Source organism: Thalassophryne amazonica, chromosome 13, assembly GCF_902500255.1.
Source record: "Thalassophryne amazonica chromosome 13, fThaAma1.1, whole genome shotgun sequence".
In the NCBI taxonomy this organism is placed as follows: Eukaryota; Metazoa; Chordata; class Actinopteri; order Batrachoidiformes; family Batrachoididae; genus Thalassophryne; species Thalassophryne amazonica.
In genome coordinates, this window is record NC_047115.1 from 95,184,913 (window position 1) to 95,203,807 (window position 18,895).

Below are 18,895 nucleotides of genomic sequence, written 5' to 3' on the forward strand. Positions count from 1 at the left end.
TTTGCATGTTTACTGCCTGATACATGAGAACACAAAGTCAGTCACTGAAGATCACTCAGCGATCAAACGGTTGGGTTTTTATAAGCGCCGCTGTAGTACGTCGACCTTCAGGGCCACCGTACAAATGACTGTAAAAACATGATTAAATAGAGACAAATTAAATTATAAATTTCAGTAGAAAACATCAAACAAACAAAGTGATCAAACAGTTTTCTTATTTATCTTTACTAATAAATATTAGACATTTAGCAGCTTTCCGTGTTTCCAGACAGAGTCAACGTGTCTAAACGTAACATGTTTACACCTGATATCTGTTATTTGTTTGAGGGAGATATGTTTTCTATCCGTCCGTCTGTCCGTCCATGACAGCTGCTGAAGGTCAGCACACACTGGGGCGGTTACGGGTGGAGCCAACCCTGGTTAGGGGCGGAGCCGACCCTGGACAGGCCACCGGTGTGTTTCTGTGAACCAGTCAGAGTCTGTCCTCCTCTTGTGGAATTAAATGCCCTGAAGCAACTCATTGAACATCTGATGGCTCCTGGGTCAAAGGTGAAACACCCAAAATCAGTGTGTTAATGTGACTGTAAGTTACTTTAACTGAAAAACAATAGAAAATGGATTACACACCTTTTTCGTGGAGATCAACAACAACAACAAGAACAACAATAATAATTTACATCGGTTAAATAAAAAAACACTAATATATGACTGTAAAGAATTCATACTGTCATGGTCTGCCCTGGCCCTTTGCCCTTTTTTAACCTTGTTAAAAAACCCATCCATTTATTCCCCCAGGTGGCGCACTGCAGAACCGAGGAACACCTGTAACTCATCATCTCCTCGCACCTGAAGCTTATGAGCAGCTCATCAGGAGCAGGCTGCTTAAATCCCAGTTTTAAGCTCAGTCTTTGCCAGATTCTTGGTGGTTTTCCATGACTATGCCATGAAGCCAGATTCTTGCATCACATCCTGCATGAGATTCCATGACCTTGACCTCATTTTTCCTGCCGCTTCCATGCGCTCAGATGAAGGAGCTTTCCACAGCTCATTTCAAGGTAACCTGGCCAACTCTAATTTCCGTTGGAGTGTGTTGTTTTTCCTGGTGTTCCCAGACACCCTCTTGCGAGGATCCCATGCTGCATCTACTCCTGGCTTCACGACTATCTGCACCAGGTCACTTTGGAACTCTCCGGCTCTCTGCTACAGAGCGCGTAGCTCTGCCATGCTCCAATTAAGTTCCTCATGTTCTGTGGGATTCCACTCTCACGCACTCCTGCCAGTGACTGTGCATGTTTAAGAACTATTTCCAAGAACTGGCTCCAAGAACTAGTACCAAGAACTGTTTTCTAAGAACTCTATGAACTCTGATATTGCACCACTAAGAACTTTCCAAGCCATTTCTAAATTCAGGTCCCGCTTAATTGGAACTGCGTCACAAGACATGCAGCACTTGAAGATAACTCATGCACTGTGAACGATTCCTGAACAGGAAACCCTACGTATTTCCAAAGATGTGAAGCTTATTCCCAGAACTGTTTTGAGCCTTCTGTGAACTGTCAGTTGTTAAAGGCTTCAGTGTTACGAGTGCAGTCACTCTCCTCTCCTCTGTTCTTGTTATTATTGTATGGCTTTTGCCTTATAATATAAAGCGCCTTGGGGCAACTGTTTGTTGTGATTTGGCGCTATATAAATAAAATTGATTTGATTTGATTTGTTCTCCCAGTTCCTGTCCTTGGCTCTGGGCGCCCACCTGGCCGCAGGATTCCAGTTTGTTCTCAGACTCCCAAGTCTGTCCGTGTGTGCACTACAGCGTCCAGATGTTCCACCGCTACAAGCGGGCCCTGTTTTGGCTCAGCAGGCCATCAAACCAGCGCAGCATTGTTCATAAGTTTATTGTAGATAAATCTTTTTGTTCACAACCTGTTCTGTTCCTTGCTCCCAGCGTTTAAGTCCATCACCAAGTACCGGTTTGGTTCCATCGGGACCTCTAACCATAACACATACATAATAATCACGGGTAACTTCATCTGCAGCAATTAAACATTGGTCCCAGTGTGTGAGTCACCATTTGTGTTTGGGAGGAAATCATTTAAGATGAAAATGTTTATTGCGTCTCTTGGTAAATGGACTGCAATTATTGCACTTTACCATCTGCAACAGACGCTCAAAGCGCTTTACACATCAGTGCCTCACATTCACCCCAATGTGAGGTACTGATGTGCAAGACGCACACTACACACCAGGAGCAACTAGGAGATGAAGGACCTTGCCCAAGGGCCCTTAGTGATTTTTCCAGTCAGGCTGGGATTTGAATCGTGGATCCTCTGGTCTCAAGACCAACACTTAACCACTAGACCATCACCTCCTCTCTTCATATCACTGTATACAAGTGAAATTATAAATATGTATTAGTACATATTACTGCATCTTATATATTGTTGTACACCTGTAAAAATATGACCAACTGACTATCCATCCATCCATCTTCCACCGCTTAGTCCAATTAAGGGTTGCGGGGGACTGGAGCCTATCCCAGCAGATTCCAGTCCACCTAACCTGCATGTCTTTGGATGTGGGAGGAAACCGGAGCACCCGGAGGAAACCCACGCAAACACAGGGAGAACATGCAAACGCCACACGGGAAATGAACCCACGACCTTCTCGCTGTGAGGCAACAGTGCTAACCACTAAGCCACCATGCTGCCCACCAACTGACTAATTATTTAATTTTATTAAAATGTCACAACATAATGCAGATCACATCTGTATGACCTGACTTTTTATTCAGTGCTCATTTGTAATTTTTTTTTTTTTTTAAGATTTTTGTAAATTTGTAGTAGTGATCTAAAATATGTCCAGATGTTGCTGTTACTGTAATTCTTTTACCACAGAATCACTCAGGACACGGAGAACGTGAACTTTCATATCATCTTCTTAACTCATCCAAATGACAGTAAACAGGTGCAGTTTGACACGAGTAGAAGTCCAGCCTGCGAGCAGACAGTGGATCCACCACTCCACGGAACCATCCGGATCTTGGATTTGGATTTACTTATTTATTTTAATGTTTGTCCATTTTGCTCGTAAGCAGTAACATTATGTTCTCTGACCGCTGAAGCACCTTCAAAAAAACAAAGAAAAAAAAAGAGAAAGACGTAATATTTGTTTTTACTCCCTGAAGAACGCTGCTGGAGGCAAAGGTCAGGAGGTCAGGCCTGAAACAAGTTGTTTCACATTTGTGCGACATAACAGAAGCCCGATCCTGTTGATCATTGGAGCAGCCTTCGAGGCTTCATTGGGGTCCACAGCCACAGGGCAAGAGATTCTGTTCATGCAGTTCCGGAGTAATTGGACCTCCTTCAGTCAGGCTAACTTTGCACCCCTGGAGGACCCTGATGGAGTGGCCCCTCAACTGAAGGACGAGCTTGTCACAAGGACTATCAGGAGTTTCTCCACCTGGTACTGGTCCTCCTTGGTGCAAGAGGGCCACAGGTTCCGCCAGCCGGAAGCAATCCACAGAGCCAGATGGATGGCCAAGGTCATCTATGCTATAAAGATCTTCCTCTTCCGTGGCCAGTTCCGCCTGACAAAGTCTGAGGAGTCCGGGATCCCAGAGCTGGCCCTCTACTCAGTTGTGGTGTACATGAGGCCATGGTTCATGGCATCTTCTGCTGTGGAGGCACCCCTAAATGACTGGAGACTGATGAAGACACCGACCAAGTACCCACATAAGAAAGTCTCTGAGGCTACCAAAAAGAAACTGGCAGGACATCTTTGGTACTTGTCCGAGGACCTGGTGGTCATGATCCTCTTCCACCCAAGAGTCTCAGCAGGGAAGAAACAAGAGATCATCAAGGTGCTGGAAAACACTGCCCCAGCACAGCCCCTGAAACGACCACATATCCCTGATGTCCTCTTTGACAAGAAGGATGGGCTGGAACAACTCACAACAAGGAACTCCAAGGCCCTGTTCCAGATTCTTCAACTGCCGCAGGGGTTCCTGCTCCGTGACCCCTCTGTATAGGAGACCGACGAGGAGCACCAGGCTGCAGCCCGACACCTGGCCACACTCTCTGTTGTGAACGGCCAAGCTGAGAGAGCTGTCGCACTGGCTCAGGACCTCAATAAGAAGCTGACGATTGGTAAGGAACAGTACCAGTTCCTCCTCAGAGTCATCGACGACCATCGAAAGAGGTTCCTGACACCAATGAAAAAGGAGCTCGAAAAGGAGCATACTTTGGGCTTAGACCTGCTGAGAAGAGGAAATTACTGCTCTGTTTTCACAAAAAGTGTGATTAACATGTTCTATAACTATAACGCTGGTGAGCATAAAGTCCAGTGGCACCTCTAAATATTCTCTGTTTTCAAAATCCTTTTTTGTGCAGTGTTTTTATAGTCAACTGAACCATTTCAGAGGGTGAGAGAATAACATTTCCTAGTATATATGGATGAGTCTTAGACTACGGGCACTTATTATGTCCTTTGATCATATTGTATGAAAAACTGAAAAAAGGGGAAATTTCACACTTTTATAGTTATCTTTACAATGAAAGTGTGCTAAGAAATTTGTTCTAGTAGTCTATGATGACTTTTTCACTTTTTTTCAGCATCATTATATGCAAATATTGCCGTTTTGTGCTTGTCCCAGACCCAGACCTTTGATCTTCAATGATAAAAATGAATGGTAAAGAAACGTTTTTTCTAATGTTTTAAAATATCTCTGAATAAAATATCAGTAAAATAATCAAAACATAATTGGGGTATTCAATGTCATATAACTGTTGTGATTTTTTTTAAACAAAATGTAGTTGTCCCATACTATTGCCGTAATTTCCACCACAACACTGTAATGTCCCTAAACAGTTTGTATGAAAGATTGTTTGGGTAGTTTCTATGGAGATAAACAGTGACATCAGAGCACATGTATATAGCACCAAATTACAACAAACAGTTGCCCCAAGGCGCTTTATATTGTAAGGCAATGGTGTGGTGGAAATTACATTTACAAGGCCAATAGTGCCCGTAGTTAAAGAATCACCCATATACAGTTTTAGTTTTGAAAAGACATGATGATGATGATGTAAACAGACACAGTAACAGATGGACGGTCAGACAGACTCCACAGAATACAACAACAATCTGTTCAGATTGGGGGAAATCCAACCTTCTCCTGCCTGTTTAGGCCTGTATGTGCCCACATGAGGAGAATCCTGCCGACACCAGTCCAGCCGCACCCTGCTACTGAAGAAAAACTCTCAAGTTCATCATTAAATAAAGTATTTTACAGCCATAACGTGTTCCTGTTCCTGTTGACCCGTAATTGTTACCTGGACACAGATTTAACATTTATATTACATATAGGACAAGGGTGGCCAAGTTCGGTCCTCAGGAGCCACCTTCCTGACACTCTCTCCCTGCTCCAACACACCTGAATCCAGTGAAAGACTCGTTAGCAGACTTTTAATGAGCCTTTCATTGGATTCTGGTGTGTTGGAGCAGGGAGAGAGAGTCAGGAAGGTGGCTCCCGAGGGCCGAACTTGGCCACCCCTGATATAGGACATGTATGGTAACTGTCAGAATCTGACAGCAGCTTGTAGCTAATCACCACAGACAGCATGAAACGGATCTTTTAACTAGCACTAATGAAATACACTTACCCATAACCTCCAGCTGACTAAAGGGTGATTCTTTAACTACGGGCACTATTGGCCTTGTACACTCAACAAAAATATAAATGCAACACTTTTGGTTTTGCTCCCATTTTGTATGAGATGAACTCAAAGATCTAAAACTTTTTCCACATACACAATATCACCATTTCCCTCAAATATTGTTCACAAACCAGTCTAAATCTGTGATAGTGAACACTTCTCCTTTGCTGAGATAATCCATCCCACCTCACAGGTGTGCCATATCAAGATGCTGATTAGACACCATGATTAGTGCACAGGTGTGCCTTAGACTGCCCACAATAAAAGGCCACTCTGAAAGGTGCAGTTTTATCACACAGCACAATGCCACAGATGTCGCAAGATTTGAGGGAGCGTGCAATTGGCATGCTGACAGCAGGAATGTCAACCAGAGCTGTTGCTCGTGTATTGAATGTTCATTTCTCTACCATAAGCCGTCTCCAAAGGCATTTCAGAGAATTTGGCAGTACATCCAACCAGCCTCACAACCGCAGACCACGTGTAACCACACCAGCCCAGGACCTCCACATCCAGCATGTTCACCCACAAGATCATCTGAGACCAGCCACTCGGACAGCTGCTGAAACAATCGGTTTGCATAACCAAAGAATTTCTGCACAAACTGTCAGAAACCGTCTCAGGGAAGCTCATCTGCATGCTCGTCGTTCTCATCGGGGTCTCGACCTGACTCCAGTTCGTCATCGTAACCGACTTGAGTGGGCAAATGCTCACATTCGCTGGCGTTTGGCACGTTGGAGAGGTGTTCTCTTCACGGATGAATCCCGGTTCACACTGTCCAGGGCAGATGGCAGACAGCATGTGTGGCGTCGTGTGGGTGAGCGGTTTTCTGATGTCAATGTTGTGGATCGAGTGGCCCATGGTGGCGGTGGGGTTATGGTATGGGCAGGCGTCTGTTATGGACGAAGAACACAGGTGCATTTTATTGATGGCATTTTGAATGCACAGAGATACCGTGACGAGATCCTGGGGCCCATTGTTGTGCCATACATCCAAGAACATCACCACATGTTGCAGCAGGATAATGCACGGCCCCATGTTGCAAAGATCTCTACACAATTCTTGGAAGCTGAAAATGTCCCAGTTCTTGCATGGCCGGCATACTCACCAGACCTGTCACCCATTGAGCATGTTTGGGATGCTCTGGACCGGCGTATACGACAGCGTGTACCAGTTCCTGCTAATATCCAGCAACTTCGCACAGCCATTGAAGAGGAGTGGACCAACATTCCACAGGCCACAATTGACAACCTGATCAACTCTATGCGAAGGAGATGTGTTGCACTGCATGAGGCAAATGGTGGTCACACCAGATACTGACTGGTATCCCCCCCCAATAAAACAAAACTGCACCTTTCAGAGTGGCCTTTTATTGTGGGCAGTCTAAGGCACACCTGTGCACTAATCATGGTGTCTAATCAGCATCTTGGTATGGCACACCTGTGAGGTGGGATGGATTATCTCAGCAAAGGAGAAGTGCTCACTATCACAGATTTAGACTGGTTTGTGAACAATATTTGAGGGAAATGGTGATATTGTGTATGTGGAAAAAGTTTTAGATCTTTGAGTTCATCTCATATAAAATGGGAGCAAAACCAAATGTGTTGCATTTATATTTTTGTTGAGTGTAAATGTAATTTCCACCACACCATTGCCTTACAATATAAAGCGCCTTGGGGCAACTGTTTGTTGTGATTTGGCGCTATATACATGTGCTCTGATGTCACTGTTTACCTCCATAGAAACTACCCAAACAATCTCTAACAAGCTCTAATCTCTTGCTTGCCTCTACTGGCGGTTGGCTCTCACTGCGGTATTGTATCACTTCCTGTTCCGGAGCACAGTGGTGTTTTGCTGTATCTGTTAGCTGTTTACTCTGCGCAGTTAGATTGATCTAGTTAACTAGATAACGATTTGTTTCACAGTGTAATCTTCATGTGCCTTAACTAAAGCACTCCCTCTGCTGAATCACCTCTAAATTATTTACACATTATTCACTTTGTGTGTTTTTAGGAATCCGCTAGCTTAGCGCAGCTACTAGCTCTTAGCCGATTTAGCATGGCGGCTTCTCCTGTCTCTCCTGCACTTTTCTGCTCTGGGTGTGAAATGTTTAGTTATTCCTCGGCCTCCTTTAGCAGTAATGGTACTTGTAATAAGTGTAGCTTATTCGTAGCTTTGGAGACCAGGCTGGGCGAATTGGAGACTCGGCTCCGCACCGTGGAAAATTCTACAGCTAGCCAGGCCCCTGTAGTCGGTGCGGACCAAGGTAGCTTAGCCGCCATTAGTTCCCTTCCAGCAGATCCCGAACAGCCGGGAAAGCAGGCCGACTGGGTGACTGTGAGGAGGAAGCGTAGCCCTAAACAGAAGCCCCATGTACACCACCAACCCGTTCACATTTCTAACCGTTTTTCCCCACTCGGCGACACACCCACCGAGGATCAAATTCTGGTTATTGGCGACTCTGTTTTGAGAAATGTGAAGTTAGCGACACCAGCAACCATAGTCAATTGTCTTCCGGGGGCCAGAGCAGGCGACATTGAAGGAAATTTGAAACTGCTGGCTAAGGCTAAGCGTAAATTTGCTAAGATTGTAATTCACGTTGGCAGTAATGACACCCGGTTACGCCAATCGGAGGTCACTAAAATTAACATTGAATCGGTGTGTAACTTTGCAAAAACAATGTCGGACTCTGTAGTTTCCTCTGGGCCCCTCCCCAATCGGACCGGGAGTGACATGTTTAGCCGCATGTTCTCCTTGAATTGCTGGCTGTCTGAGTGGTGTCCAAAAAATGAGGTGGGCTTCATAGATAATTGGCAAAGCTTCTGGGGAAAACCTGGTCTTGTTAGGAGAGACGGCATCCATCCCACTTTAGATGGAGCAGCTCTCATTTCTAGAAATCTGGCCAATTTTCTTAAATCCTCCAAACCGTGTCTATCCAGGGTTGGGACCAGGAAGCAGAGTTGTAGTCTTACACACCTCTCTGCAGCTTCTCTCCCCCTGCCATCCCCTCATTACCCCATCCCCGTAGAGACGGTGTCTGCTCCCAGACCACCAATAACCAGCAAAAATCTATTTAAGCATAAAAATTCAAAAGAAAAAATAATATAGCACCTTCAACTGCACCACAGACTAAAACAGTTAAATGTGGTCTATTAAACATTAGGTCTCTCTCTTCTAAGTCCCTGTTAGTAAATGATATAATAATTGATCAACATATTGATTTATTCTGCCTTACAGAAACCTGGTTACAGCAGGATGAATATGTTAGTTTAAATGAGTCAACACCCCCGAGTCACACTAACTGTCAGAATGCTCGTAGCACGGGCCGAGGCGGAGGATTAGCAGCAATCTTCCATTCCAGCTTATTAATTAATCAAAAACCCAGACAGAGCTTTAATTCATTTGAAAGCTTGACTCTTAGTCTCGTTCATCCAAATTGGAAGTCCCAAAAACCAGTTTTATTTGTTGTTATCTATCGTCCACCTGGTCGTTACTGTGAGTTTCTCTGTGAATTTTCAGACCTTTTGTCTGACTTAGTGCTTAGCTCAGATAAGATAATTATAGTAGGCGATTTTAATATCCACACAGATGCTGAGAATGACAGCCTCAACACTGCATTTAATCTATTATTAGACTCTATTGGCTTTGCTCAAAAAGTAAATGAGTCCACCCACCACTTTAATCATATCTTAGATCTTGTTCTGATTTATGGTATGGAAACTGAAGACTTAACAGTATTCCCTGAAAATTCCCTTCTGTCTGATCATTTCTTAATAACATTTACATTTACTCTGATGGACTACCCAGCAGTGGGGAATAAGTTTCATTACACTAGAAGTCTTTCAGAAAGTGCTGTAACTAGGTTTAAGGATATGATTCCTTCTTTATGTTCTCTAATCAATCAATCAATCAATCAATCAATCAATCAATCAATCAATCAATTTTATTTATATAGCGCCAAATCACAACAAACAGTTGCCCCAAGGCGCTTTATATTGTAAGGCAAGGCCATACAATAATTACGTAAAAACCCCAATGGTCAAAACGACCCCCTGTGAGCAAGCACTTGGTGACAGTGGAAAGGAAAAACTCCCTTTTAACAGGAAGAAACCTTCAGCAGAACCAGGCTCAGGGAGGGGCAGTCTTCTGCTGGGACTGGTTGGGGCTGAGGGAGAGAACCAGGAAAAAGACATGCTGTGGAGGGGAGCAGAGATCAATCACTAATGATTAAATGCAGAGTTGCCATATACCAACACAGGGCAGAGTAGCTACCTAAACTCTGTAAGTGAGATAGAGTATCTCGTCAATAGTTTTACATCCTCATTGAAGACAACTTTGGATGCTGTAGCTCCTCTGAAAAAGAGAGCTTTAAATCAGAAGTGCCTGACTCTGTGGTATAACTCACAAACTCGCAGCTTAAAGCAGATAACCCGTAAGTTGGAGAGGAAATGGCGTCTCACTAATTTAGAAGATCTTCACTTAGCCTGGAAAAAGAGTCTGTTGCTCTATAAAAAAAAGCCCTCCGTAAAGCTAGGACATCTTTCTACTCATCACTAATTGAAGAAAATAAGAACAACCCCAGGTTTCTTTTCAGCACTGTAGCCAGGTTGACAAAGAGTCAGAGCTCTATTGAGCCGAGTATTCCTTTAACTTTAACTAGTAATGACTTCATGACTTTCTTTGCTAATAAAATTTTAACTATTAGAGAAAAAATTACTCATAATCATCCCAAAGACGTATCGTTATCTTTGGCTGCTTTCAGTGATGCCGGTATTTGGTTAGACTCTTTCTCTCCGATTGTTCTGTCTGAGTTATTTTCATTAGTTACTTCCTCCAAACCATTAACATGCTTATTAGACTCCATTCCTACCAGGCTGCTCAAGGAAGCCCTACCATTAATTAATGCTTCGATCTTAAATATGATCAATCTATCTTTATTAGTTGGCTATGTACCACATGTTTTTAAGGTGGCAGTAATTAAACCATTACTTAAAAAGCCATCACTTGACCCAGCTATCTTAGCTAATTATAGGCCAATCTCCAACCTTCCTTTTCTCTCAAAAATTCTTGAAAGGGTAGTTGTAAAACAGCTAACTGATCATCTGCAGAGGAATGGTCTATTTGAAGAGTTTCAGTCAGGTTTTAGAATTCATCATAGTACAGAAACAGCATTAGTGAAGGTTACAAATGATCTTCTTATGGCCTCAGACAGTGGACTCATCTCTGTGCTTGTTCTGTTAGACCTCAGTGCTGCTTTTGATACTGTTGACCATAAAATTTTATTACAGAGATTAGAGCATGCCATAGGTATTAAAGGCACTGCGCTGCAGTGGTTTGAATCATATTTATCTAATAGATTACAATTTGTTCATGTAAATGGGGAATCTTCTTCACAGACTAAGGTTAATTATGGTTAATTATTAATTATTCACTTTATACATGCTTCCCTTAGGCAGTATTATTAGACGGCATTGCTTAAATTTTCATTGTTACGCAGATGATACCCAGCTTTATCTATCCATGAAGCCAGAGGACACACACCAATTAGCTAAACTGCAGGATTGTCTTACAGACATAAAGACATGGATGACCTCTAATTTCCTGCTTTTAAACTCAGATAAAACTGAAGTTATTGTACTTGGCCCCACAAATCTTAGAAACATGGTGTCTAACCAGATCCTTACTCTGGATGGCATTACCCTGACCTCTAGTAATACTGTGAGAAATCTTGGAGTCATTTTTGATCAGGATATGTCATTCAATGCGCATATTAAACAAATATGTAAGACTGCTTTTTTGCATTTACGCAATATCTCTAAATTTAGAAAGGTCTTGTCTCAGAGTGATGCTGAAAAACTAATTCATGCATTTATTTCCTCTAGGCTGGACTATTGTAATTCATTATTATCAGGTTGTCCTAAAAGTTCCCTGAAAAGCCTTCAGTTAATTCAAAATGCTGCAGCTAGAGTACTGACAGGGACTAGAAGGAGAGAGCATATCTCACCCATATTGGCCTCTCTTCATTGGCTTCCTGTTAATTCTAGAACAGAATTTAAAATTCTTCTTCTTACTTATAAGGTTTTGAATAATCAGGTCCCATCTTATCTTAGGGACCTCATAGTACCATATCACCCCAATAGAGCGCTTCGCTCTCAGACTGCAGGCTTACTTGTAGTTCCTAGGGTTTGTAAGAGTAGAATGGGAGGCAGAGCCTTCAGCTTTCAGGCTCCTCTCCTGTGGAACCAGCTCCCAATTCAGGACAGGGAGACAGACACCCTCTCTACTTTTAAGATTAGGCTTAAAACTTTCCTTTTTGCTAAAGCTTATAGTTAGGGCTGGATCAGGTGACCCTGAACCATCCCTTAGTTATGCTGCTATAGACGTAGACTGCTGGGGGGTTCCCATGATGCACTGAGTGTTTCTTTCTCTTTTTGCTCTGTATGCACCACTCTGCATTTAATCATTAGTGATCGATCTCTGCTCCCCTCCACAGCATATCTTTTTCCTGGTTCTCTCCCTCAGCCCCAACCAGTCCCAGCAGAAGACTGCCCCTCCCTGAGCCTGGTTCTGCTGGAGGTTTCTTCCTGTTAAAAGGGAGTTTTTCCTTCCCACTGTCGCCAAGTGCTTGCTCACAGGGGGTCGTTTTGACCGTTGAGGTTTTTCCGTAATTATTGTATGGCCTTGCCTTACAATATAAAGCGCCTTGGGGCAACTGTTTGTTGTGATTTGGTGCTATATAAATAAAATTGATTGATTGATTGATCTTGCATACAAAGTGTTTAAAGGGACATTACAGTGTTGTGGTGGAAATTACGGCAATAGTGTGGGACAACTACATTTTGTTTAAAAAAATCACAACAGTTGCATGCCATTGAATACCCCAATTATGTTTTGATTATTTTACTGATATTTTATTCAAAGATATTTTAAAACATTAGAAAAAATGTTTCTTTACCATTCATTTTTATCATTGAAGATCAAAAGTCTGGGTGTGGGACAAGCACAAAACGGCAATATTTGCATATAATGATGCTGAAAAAAGATGAAAAAGTCATCATAGACTACTAGAGCAAATTTCTTAAAACACTTTCATTGTTAAGATAACTATAAAAGTGTGAAATTTCCCCTTTTTTCTGTTTTTCATACAATATGATCAAAGGACATAATAAGTGCCTGTAGTCTAAGAATCACCCTAAAACGAAGCCTACCTGGAAACAGAAAAGTTGCAGTCCTTGAATGGCCACTTGAGACCGGCTCCAAAAAAGGAGCACATTTCCGTAGACTCTCATGGTAAAATGTCAACCCCCCCCAAAAAAATAAAGGATTTGGTCTCTATAGTTACTTTCCTTCTCCATGGCAATTGCACTTTTTAACAACTCCTTAGTTTAAGATGTTTTAAGCCATAACATTTTGCATAATTGGGGTCCGGGTCGCTCTGACCCAGACAGCAAATAGATCCGGGCCGGATGTAGTCCAACATCTGGTACCAATCCTGAAAACAGATCCGGTCCAGACAGTTTTTGCACCCTGGCAAAGATCCGGCACGTCTCTGCTTTACAGTTCTGGAACAGATCTGGACCAGATCTGAACTGGATCCGCAAAAGACCAACCGTTTACAGACCATATCTGGCACGGATCTGGGGCAGATGTGGACTGCATCACAACAGCATGGCAGGAACACGTTTTACAGGGGTAAGTTCCATGGATCTGAGGAAACTGATTTGTATCTATAACACACACAGATCAGTGTCAGGGGACTTATAAAACTTAATTGTCGTAAAGAAACAAACCGCTTTGCAATAAGCATTTAAAAAAGCCTCAGTGACGATCATGATTACAGAGTACAGAGTTTATAACCGCTAATGGATAGTTTCTGCCGAGTGCAGATAAAATTGCTTATCGTTATGCCCCATGTTCCTGCCATGGTGCTGTGATGCGGACCACATCTGTCCCAGATCTGTGCCAGATATGGTCTGTAAACGGTTGGTGTTTTGCAGATCCAGTTCAGATCTGGTCCAGATCTGTTCCACAACTGTAAAGCGGAGCCGTGCCGGATCTGGGCCAGGGTGCAAAAACTGTCTGGACCGGATCTGTTTTCAGGATTGGTACCAGATGTTGGACTACATCCGGCCCGGATGTATTTGCTGTCTGGGGAGTGAGGGGTCGTGTGTGCTGTGAGCTGACTCCAGACTGCCACAGTCGCCGAGGCCGTGATCATTGGATGTGGTCTGACTGTGTCTGTCCTTTCTGAGCATTTTATGAGAAATATCTGTAATAGTATGGCACATTGTGCATGTTAATTCTCCTTATGGATCACGTAAGATGTCTGTGCTACAGTATTTCTGTCTTATGAAATGATCATGGTCATTATTTAATTTGTAAGTTAGCACCATTAGCAGCATGTTAGCAGGTACTGTAGCTCAGCTGATTAACTCCACACCCTTCTGCCTGCTATGTGGGAGTTGTAGAATGTGATGTGAGTCAAACAGAGAAAAACAGCGAACCAGCCAGTTGAAGTGAATGACCAGATTATTCCAATCAGACACTCTGGAAGTATAAATGAAATTGGTTCATTTATCTTTTTCTTCCAAAATACGAACCTAAAAGTGAAAGTGTACTGATGCCACATTTGTGAATCACCGTCCCAGGATGAGATCAGACTGTGTCCAAGTTTAGATGCCACCAACTGTTAACAGAAGTTGACATTTTATAGAAATTAGTTTATAATTTCTCAGATGAGATGGCTGCAGAACAGCGACACTGCATACAATGATTTCAAATCTGTACAGCGTGAGGCTTGATGAGATGCTGTTATTTCTGCAAAACACACAAAAACTTAAAATGGGCAAAATATTGAAGGCGATCTGGCTCAATGCATCGCAAAAAACAAAAACACACACACACACACAAAAAAACACAACGTGTTGCACATTAAATTAAATCCCAATGCAAGTGAGGAGAGATGTAATCAAATTCATAAATGTTTAATGTCCTGCACTCAGGCAGAAGACCCCCTTTTACATAGAACATGAAACTCGAGTGACACAGTCTGTGGTGATGAGATGAAATGTTGGCGATTTATGGAAACAAATACACACTACTGTGCAGTCGTACCGTGTATTCTGTGTGCAGTTCTGCATATGTACCGTACGGGTCAATAGAAGTACATGTATTTTGACACCCCTAGTACATAAAGATAGCAATTATCATTGTACTGAAGTCTCCTTTAAATGATTTATTATGCTGACATTCCCCTTCAATATGTAGCTTGATTGTGATTCCTCATGTGTAAGTTGCTTTGGATAAAAAGCATCGGCTAAATGAATGCAATATAATGTCATGCAAAACAGTCCCATAACTAATTCAGTAATTAAATCCAGCCCCTTTACACAAAGCACACAAATTTGCACTCAGATTACAAACACTGAATATGAAAGTGGAGTTAGACCCGCCTCCAAATGTAGTTGTGTTATGCTCCATAGACTGAGCCATATATTGGCAAGATAGGGCCCTGGGTGTTTTACCCACTTTCATATTTGTTGTGTTGTTTGGTTCTGACCTGAAAAGACACATTTTGTGCCTGAAGTGTAAAAAGGATCAGGGTCTAAATAATCTCACTGTTCAGTACAGCGAGTGACACATTAGATGATTGACAGGACCATTCATGAAATACAGCTGGGATTCAGCATCCACATATGGATCCTGTTCATCTGGAACCGCACCAGAAAACACATTTGGTAACCAACCCAAGGCCAAAATATGGCCATCAGTTATTGTCCGTCCATCTGTCTGTCTGTGCTCAGCATAAGTCCAGTTCTATTACTGCCACAGGGAACATTGGACAAGTTCAAAGATGGTGAACCTTGACCTATTTTAAGAGGTCAAAAGGTGTCACATTCTGTTTCCTATGCCCATACGACTAAGGGTATTTCAGCATTGCATTATATTTTTAAATTAATTTTAAAGCTCCTTCTCATTGGTTTGTATCATGATATACACATTTATACTTTTTCATTATTACACAAATGACATTTTGACCTGAGAACGAGGGATCAATTTTCAGTCATCAGACTGACAAACTCTGCACCAGCTATTATTTTATTTTCTTTTACCAGCAGTCTTGTATTTCTTCTCTTGCTCGGGGCGTTCGATTGCTGCTCTGACAGCTGTCTGTGTGCCAGCAGCTGATTCAGGTTCAGCAGCATTGAGCTCTGCCCGGTCACGACATCCAAACAGCGACACTCCCCGGACGCCTTTCTCACAGCATTTTATTCCACTGAGGTCACGATGCTTCGGGCCAAACTTTAGCAACCTAGCAACGAAATCTCTGCTTGCACTGCCACAATCACACAGTTACACAAGTACAACAACCTTCTGCCAAACGTGCCCGGAAACAGAGCCGGACGCCTCTACACACACTGCACATCAACCCCCCCCCCCAAAAAAACAAAGAAAGGCTCCGCCTCTTCTCATATCAAAGCACATGTCAGGATCATAGTGGTGACAACTGTGATGGCACGATGAACCGAAACTATCCTCTGGGGCACGAGGCCAACCCCCCCCATGAGTGTGAGTTGTGAGAACAGCCGTCAGGTCAACATGTTCTGTGGTGTCAGAAAACACAACAGTACTGTCAATCCTCTGCTCCTGATGCAGCTTTTCCTGCCTTTGCAGTCTGTGGAATCAGACACACAAACCCGCTTCAGGTAGTTTTCACTGGAATCTTGTGGATATTTGCAAAAGCACATTTTTTGTAAAGTCCATACAGTGACAAAAAAAACAAAACAAACAAACAAAAAAAAAAACTACAGATTGGAATTACATCGGCCATCGGGTACTGTGAAGACCTGGCGTCCATCCATCCGTCTGTCTGTGTTCAGTACAAGTCCAGTCCTGTTACTGCCAGCGTCTTCAAATTCACAGGGAACATTCTTGGGACACAGACCTTGGACATGTTCAAAGATGGCTGAACTTGACATATTTTGAGAGGTTAAAAAGTCACATTCTGTTTGAATCTGTTCTGCTTTGTTTTTGAGTGGCGGGGATGACAGCCAATCAGAGTTGAGCTGCATTGTGACGTCACAGGCTGGTCTCTTTAAAACCGCTTTACTTTGTGTTTATATGTGTTAGGTTGTAATTCCCAATTTTTCCAGGGTTAACAGGGAGCACACTCAGGAGACTCAGAAACTGATCGGAAACGGACTTCAGTTTTAGATGTTGTATTAAATAGATGCCTTCACTGAACACTTCATCTCTACTTCAGCTTGCAAGCTGACCACACACACACCACACACACCCTGCCTCTTCTGCCTGCACTCCAGCCCGGCCTCCAGGCAGGTGGGCCATTCCCTTCAGCGTCGATCAGTAAAGTTATGTATGGTTGAAAGATGTTGCATTTTGACTTATCTGCGGTGAGTGCTCGAGTTGTATTAAACGGTAAAAGTAAAACTGTGTTCTGTCTGTGTAGCGTGGTAAGCAGAAGGACAGTATGTGTCATGGCATATGGGTTGCCACAGAGCCACGTCACTTCCGGTGAAGTGGCCAATCCGAAGAGAGAATTTGTACCTCCGCGACTGGCCTCCCGATGAAAACCACCTTGGGCTGCAGTGATTGTCTATTGAAATCAGATGGTTTTTGTTTTGTCTCTAACTTGCTTCTAACAGCCAGCTGACAGCTCTCACTGCCTGAAATGATGAGATTTATACACCAGGCTGACCTGAAATGAACCATTGTACATTGACTTTACTGACGAGTCTGACCCCTTTGAAAAGCGACCAAATTACATGTATTTTTATTGAGGTTAGCAATGTTTTCATTGGCCAAAAATGACCACCAGAGGGCGCTTGGTGTAAAGTCTGCAGCAACCCATAATATAAAGTTATTATTATCACTATCATTACTTGTATTAGGAGATATGAAGTTATTAGTATTATATGACGTTAGCACAAAGTTGCAAAGTAAAAAATTAGCCATGAGACATGCGTTCAAATCCTCTTTACCTTGGAGTACTGCTACTATATAGTGCAGCAGAGAAGAGAATCTATACAGAGGAATCCTTCAAATGGTGATGCAAGCACCAAATAAGGCACAAATACACATTATGAAAAAGCAGTGTCCACCTGACTATTCAATAGGTGGCCAGGTAGGGGTTAATTGAAGAATTGCACAGGGGTCAAGATTTAAAAATGCTCCAATCATATTAAAAACTATACCACATTATTTGTCTGATCATAAAGATTTCAAAAAGGTATAGTTTGGACAATCTATGGCTGAATTCTGTGGCGTTATACGGTAAAAAATGGCAGCAATGGTGAGACTGGTCAATTTCAGTTTGTACAGGGGTTGTATAAAAGTTAAAGTTGCTCCAATTTTGACAAAAAGTGATGCAAATTATTGTTTGTGTAAATAGAGTTGTAAAAAGGAATAGTTTGCACCATATGTCATGTTTCGTTATCATATTACAGGGTAACATATGTGCCATAGACTCCAATGGATGTGGACGTTGTTTGACTTTTACTGTGGACACCAAGCATTCAATTAATCCTATTAGCTCAACCACATTGACATCATTTGAGTATTGACACCTTTATTTGTGATTCTTAGACTATGGGCACTTATTATGTCCTTTGATCATATTGTATGAAAAACAGAAAAAAGGGGAAATTTCACACGTTTATAGTTATCTTTACAATGAAAGTGTGTTAAGAAATTTGTTCTCGTAGTCTATGATGACTTTTTCACCTTTTTTCAGCATCATTATATGCAAATATTGCCTTTTTGTGCTTGTCCCACACCCAGACTTTTGATCTTCAATGATAAAAATGAATGGTAAAGAAATGTTTTTTCTAATGTTTTAAAATATCTCTGAATAAAATATCAGTAAAATAATCAAAACATAATTGGGGTATTCAATGTCATACAACTGTTGTGATTTTTTTTTTAAACAAAATGTAGTTGTCCCACACTATTGCCGTAATTTCCACCACAACACTGTAATGTCCCTTTAAACAGTTTGTATGAAAGATTGTTTGGGTAGTTTCTATGGAGATAAACAGTGACATCAGAGCACATGTATATAGCGCCAAATTACAACAAACAGTTGCCCCAAGGCGCTTTATATTGTAAGGCAATGATGTGGTGGAAATTACATTTACAAGGCCAATAGTGCCCGTAGTTAAAGAATCACC